A 6,281-nucleotide genomic window follows, 5' to 3' on the forward strand; every position below is an offset into this window, starting at 1 on the left:
CCTCCCTGGATGAATCCTGTATATGGAGAACCCCATAGTGCTATAGTTTAACTTTAATTCATTTTTATTGTTGCAAATCTCAGATTAGATAGAAGAATATCTTTTGATAGACATTCATTTTTGGCTAACATGTCAGTGTTTGGGGGTGTTTGTTTTATGTTTGGGGTAATTTGCCTTTAGGAAAGTGCCTCAGCCTCAACTAGTTTTCTAGCCTGGTACATTTTGTCTGATATGTAATTTATGTTTGACTATCTTAAATAAAGTTTTTGGGAAAAAAAAAAAAAAAAAAAAGTAGAAGGAGGGGCCTTTTCTCAGAACTGAATACCAAAATGTTTACCCAACCTGAGCTCTCAAGCCTGAATACAAGTCCAAATATGTACAATACAGGTCAATAGATTGGATTCCTTTGGAAGGCTCTGTACATCTTCACCGTGAGTGTGAATGGCTTTTTCTAACCTCTTTTAAAGCCCCAAAACATTGGGCTCCTTGTGAGGTTAAAATTCTCTGTGCAGAACTATTTATTTCATTAAAACCTCTGTGTGAAGGTGGTTGTTCACTTCCATTTTAAAAAGAAGTCGCAGGGTGATTCTAAATAATATGAGAGTACATTGACTGTGCCAATAGATTACAGCAGTTATGTGGAGTTTTGGCAGCATATTGACTTTATGCTGTTTAAAAGCCCCTTATGGGTTCATTTGTGAACAATTTCAGCAGGGTTGTGTAAAAATGAAAACTGGATCCTTCCAGGTTAAAGTATGTGTGTTATTTTATCAAGAGATGCATTCAAAGAGAAAAGATCAAACATTTCTCATTATAATGACTATTCCAATTGGTTTGTATTCTTCTTTGAATCCAGCTTTTTTAAATGTATTTTCACACTGCAAGATTGGTATCTTGAACAGTTTAGACTACTTTATTACCTCTATCCACAGTGCTGTGTTATTCACTTGTGTTGTAAAGATTGTAAGTGTGGCTAGAAGGAATAAAATACATCTTTGAGTTATATCCAGGTAAAAATTCCCCGAGTATAATCAGGAAAACATGGTCTAATAAATATGCCAAGAGTCAATTACGGTAAATTGACTTATTTAACACCTTCCAAGTCAGGGGACTCCCAAGTGCTTTATAATACATTTAGTTATTCATGCACACTTTCACATACTGATGGCAACCTAAACTATAACCACAGCTGCCCTGAGGGACATTGACAGAAACAAGGCTGCAATACACAGGTGGCACTTGGCCCTCTGACCACCATCAGGAGGCAATGTGTGTCTTGCCCGAAGACACAATAACAGAAATGGGCAGCACTGAGGTTTAAACCTGCAACTCTATGATTGCAGGACAAACTCTTGTACCCTACACCAGTATCAGCTATTTATGACATAATTACGCACTATTTTGTTAAGCAGGGAAGTTGTTGAAACTGTTCAGAATCTACTAGAAAGAGTTGGAATATAAAACATAACGAACAAATCTTCTGTTGTCAAGATTCTGTCCCACTGCTCTTCTGCAATCAAGTTCATCAGCTCCACCTGGGCCTCTGCTGGCAGCAGTTGCACTTAGCTCATTCAAAGCAGCTGTTCTGCCCCCCAAATAAAGCTCTCTGGCAGACAAACTCGGCCAGATTATTTGAAAGCCCTCGTTAAGTGAAAGGTCAAGCGTTCCCCTTGTTCTTGGATGGCCCTTCCTTGCCTTGCTCCTGATGAATCTATCAGCCTCTGGTTTCCGATCACAGACTCACTTTTTGTACCTGGCTTCTGTCTCCTGCTATTCGCTTGGACTGATTATTTCCTACTGACCTGCTGCGGAGGTCAGTAGGAAAACAGAGAGGCAATGTTTAAATACCTCTCCATTTGCCGTGCTTGGCTGATTTTTGTTACATCTGTATGGTTGTTTCTCTGTTGCATCTGCACTATTGGTTTACTCTTAATAGCACAGCTTGTTTTGCCTCCTCCTGCTCTATATCCTCCCAATCAATAAGAGGTGCCTGTGTCTCCTAGCACGCTGTTAGTTCTCTAGGTGAAGGTCTGGGTATTACGGTGGGCGCTGTCTCATTCCTGGATGCTGCCCGGCCGGGCCAAGGCCTTCAGGCCCTGTGCGGTCCCCACTAGGTGCTGGTGTGTCCCCAAGCCTCTGACCTTTGAGCTCTTATCCACTTCCTCCTTGGGGAGCGTGACCGTCCATCCATGGATCCCATTGGCTTGTTGCCTTGGCAGAGTGGAACCTAAGCATTATGGCCTCTGGGCACGGGGCCCTCAGAGACTGGGCTTCTCTGGGGTTTGGCCTTGAGTGCAGCCATCCCCATTTCTGCGCTCCTTGTGTCCCACTGATCTGGGATGCCTTTGGATATCTCTGGCTCTGGACCTGTAGGGTGAGGCTAAGTCTGCCGAAACCTGCTATTCTGAACAAGCTTTGTAAATCATTTATACACGCCCATGCCCATGCAAACATACCACAGGAGTTTGGTTCTAGGTGGCCGTGGATACACACTAATGCCTGGCTACTAAGACACAGCTACAGACATATACTCGAATGAATGATATTTTATATGTAACCACCATAGGTTTTATCTTTTTTGATGATTACTTTGTTTGTCTGTTGTCCTCGTTTTGCTGTTGTTATGCTCTGTTCTTTTTCTCTGGTCTCATACAGGTGTGGAGACCAGAGAACCTTTGCCTTTCCCATTAGTCTGTATCCCTTCTTTCTTTCTCACCTCCATTTCTGTCTTTGTGTCTGTTGTATATGTTCTTACTCCCTAAATTATTTCGATAAAGGTTTATATACATGTATCAAGCAGAACCTTACGGCAACAGTCAAAATAATCTGCTTGTGAAAGCAAATCTGTTGGGCTATCATACAGCTCTGGGACATCTATTCCCAGAGTTATATTGGCAAAACAGTGCACAAAAAAAGAACCAAAAACAGAGTGAAAGACGTATCAGGGAAAAGCTTGGTGAGCCAATAAATTCAGTCCCTATTTACAAAATACTTGAATACTGTCCACTGATCTCTCTTGAGCATACTTATAATAATGTAAAACTTTTCATTTCACCTTTAATTTCACTACTCCAATAACTAATGATCCACTTTCCCAGAATGTAAGATGTTTATGACCTCAACAAAAGGGATTTAATTTAAAAATCACAACTGGAAATTAAAAGTACAAGTTGTGATGAATTTGTTTGGTCCTAATGTGACTAAATGAAAAAAATACAATCAAATGAGTTCAATTAAATATTACACTGCAGCTAGATGTTCAATTCCTTAGTGGGCACAGAGGCTACATCCACCCATCAGACCTTTGCTCTATGTTCTTTCTGTTACTTTTTTGGGAAGTCTGGGAAGTCTTTGTCTGGATTTGGGCAAGTGTTCAGGTTCGAAGCAGCAGAAAGAGCCACTAATGAGCTGACTCATTACAGAGGAAAGAAAACATGACAGGGAAAAAAGCACCCCCAAGCAAATACAGGAGAACAAACTGGAAGAAAGAGGGGTTAGCTCAATTGGAGCTGGTTAAGGTTGATTACACATAGTTGTTAATCCATGCTGTGGATAAAGCGGAGGTTGTCTTATTGCATCCAGATAGCCAGAACACAAATAGTTGAACACTTCAGCTTTTCATATGGAAGCAGGTTTGAAAAGTGAAAAGTCTACAAATATTTCAGACAAAAAAAAATCTTAGAGATGCGGTAGTAAGAAAACACTTCGATACTTAAATTTAATTAAATAAAGAAAATAATCTTTAATAAAAAAGACATTGGGAAAATCTTTAGACAGTGGGAAACTAAAACGAAACAATATTTATGGTTCTTTGTCTCACATTTGAGAGAAATGAATCAGCTGCTTGATTTATACAGTATAACAACGCTTAGGCTTCTTACTCAAACATATTTTTTTTATCTAACCTTTAACAGATGGAAAATGATCTTTTATTTTTAATAAAGGGAAATGAATAGGGTAGCAGCTGACATGTATCGCCAAAGTTCACACAGCTTGATTTTCCTGCTCTGCTCTCTGTCATTTCTGAAGCATGTCTTTGGGAAGTGGAAGTTAGACGGATAGTTAATTGACAGGCCAATCCTTTTGGTTCCTTCTCCTCCCCCTTTCTTCGATTTCTCTATTTATCCCATCCTCCTTTTCTGTGGAGGCCCTCTAGACCCCGCAAGGCCCATTTTCTTTATCTTGCATGTGAATTGTCATTGCTTACCCCACAAAAAATGAACCTGTCCTTCAATGTGAGGACCTTTGTGTATGTCTGAAGCCCCCATACCCTTCTTCCTCTCTCTTGTTCACTTACTTATGCCCTATAGACAAGAACTGGCTCCTTTCACAGAGCTTCCCTCCCCCCTGGAGTGGACTTTTCTGGCCCCTAACAGCGCAATTCTATGCCTTATTGCTTCAGCTCCTCCACAGAGAGCATTCTGAAAGAGGCTGTGAGAACACAGAAGGAAATGAACCAGCTTTGTGCTTATCATATTGTAAAGTATGTGGGGCAACAACAGAAATGACAAGAATGTGTAAGATGACACTTAAGAGCTCTAAGAGACCATCCTAGAAGAAAAATACTAGAACCCGCTTTGTAAAGAAGAAGTTCTATAAAGTCGACCCCTGTTGGTTGTCATCCAGCTTAATCCACATTGTGCTCCAACTTCCTGTGGACCAAAGCAGATTTCTCAAGCTCATCTCCACTTCATGTGTAATCTCTGTCGGGCCTTTCTTTAGGACCACACCATGTGTTGAATCTAAATAAACAAGCACTTCATTTTAAGTAAGAATGAACTGGAGAGAGCTTTTGTCCACTGAAAGAATGCTCATAAGACAGAGAGGAAACTCGTGGGTCTGACTTGGGTTGCTTTACCGGGCTCTGAATAACGCCATGGCAACGCAAGCAGAAGGTCTGCAGGATCACATGGCACTGATGCAGTTCAGAAGAGAAAGTTTTGTCATTCTAGTCAGGCCTGACCCAAATTAAAATATCCTGGGAAAATGAAAGTGGAGTACATCTACCAGCTTACATGCACAAGCTGACTTAATTGAGTTTGCAAATTTTTTGGCTGATAGCAATAATAAACAAGCATATGGATGTTTGAAGTCTAATCACTGAGAAAAAGGGCCGGTTGGTGATTTAGCAAAACACTCTGTAGCCCATGGCGTCTGGATTATTAGCTCTTTACAATTGTTTACGCGGTTTGTCTACAAGCCATTCTCCATCTGTGACCATAATTTGTTTAAGCTTAATAAACTTTTAGTTTTTTTATGTTTTATTATCTTGTATCAACAGCTTCAAGGGAAAATTATGCTTAACATTAACTAACAGAAAAAACAATTACTAGCATGTCTGTATCGTTGTCCAAAAGGCAAACAATGTGTAATAAATAAATGAGGACCGAGTCAGAAAATGGAAAATCTCAAAGTTTGGGTCCCAAGGTAGAGATGGAAAGCCTTGAAACCAAGACTTGCACAAAATGTTGTTGCTGCAACTTTTCTGCTTCAGGATCAGGTCAAATAACTATCTCACCTGCCCATCATTCCTATAAAACACAATGTGTCTTCGATTTAGACAAACTTATTGTCATTTTGTACACACAGAGTGTATACAAAACAAAATTTCATTCAGTACAGCTCCATTTCTTAAAGTGCAGCAGTGATAAAAAGTAAACATGGTGTCAGTACATGAGCATCTAAGAGAAAGACAAAATTCACTTACTTTGCTCTGGAGGTCTGGTAGTTGTATGTCAGGGTTAAAAGCAATAGTTTCTTTAAGACTCTTTTGATCTGCACCTCTGTCCTGCTGTCCTGTCTCTCCAACACTATTTCTCTTTGTGGGCTGAGCGCTTGATCGCTGTCTAGGCTTTTTTTCTTCTCAGTTAGTATTGCATGGGTTGAGGGGAGGGTAATGGGGTGGGGTGTTAAACTATGTGTTTCCTGACTTGTTATCAGGAGCTCATTACCCCCCCAAGGTCACCCCAGGGACGCCCCACCTGGCACTCCCCGAGACACCGGAGAGAAAATGTGAGATGCAGGATGAGAAGGTGAAATACAGTGAGAAAAAAAGGCCAGTTAAAAGCTCAAGTACACAGGGACGTCCATGGGGACCAGCAAGAAAGACCTGGCAGAAAAGAGACACAGATAAACAGAGGGAAAAGTGAGACAATGAGTGACACTGATCCAAATGCCAACAGAGAGGGCAGATATTCAGCAGGAGGGAGCAAACACAACAACATGCTCCATAAGCCTGTGGAGTCAAAGCGCACTGTTACATAAAATATGGTGTTGATCCA

The 6,281-nt window shown here is 40.7% G+C and overlaps 1 protein-coding gene across 1 annotated transcript in view; it reads right to left on the bottom strand.

The window, feature by feature from the left end:
- LOC107085337 (pleiotrophin-like) overlaps positions 1–5,876 on the bottom strand; it is a 73,196-nt gene extending 67,320 nt beyond the window's left edge. The window contains exon 1 of the mRNA XM_015375605.1: positions 5,708–5,876. The gene's annotated coding sequence lies outside the window, so the exon portion shown is untranslated. The remainder of the gene's footprint in view (positions 1–5,707) is intronic.
- Positions 5,877–6,281: the final 405 nt, after the last annotated feature.

Source organism: Cyprinodon variegatus, unplaced genomic scaffold (genome assembly GCF_000732505.1).
Source record: "Cyprinodon variegatus isolate N-32 unplaced genomic scaffold, C_variegatus-1.0 Scaffold7, whole genome shotgun sequence".
Lineage (NCBI taxonomy): Eukaryota > Metazoa > Chordata > Actinopteri > Cyprinodontiformes > Cyprinodontidae > Cyprinodon > Cyprinodon variegatus.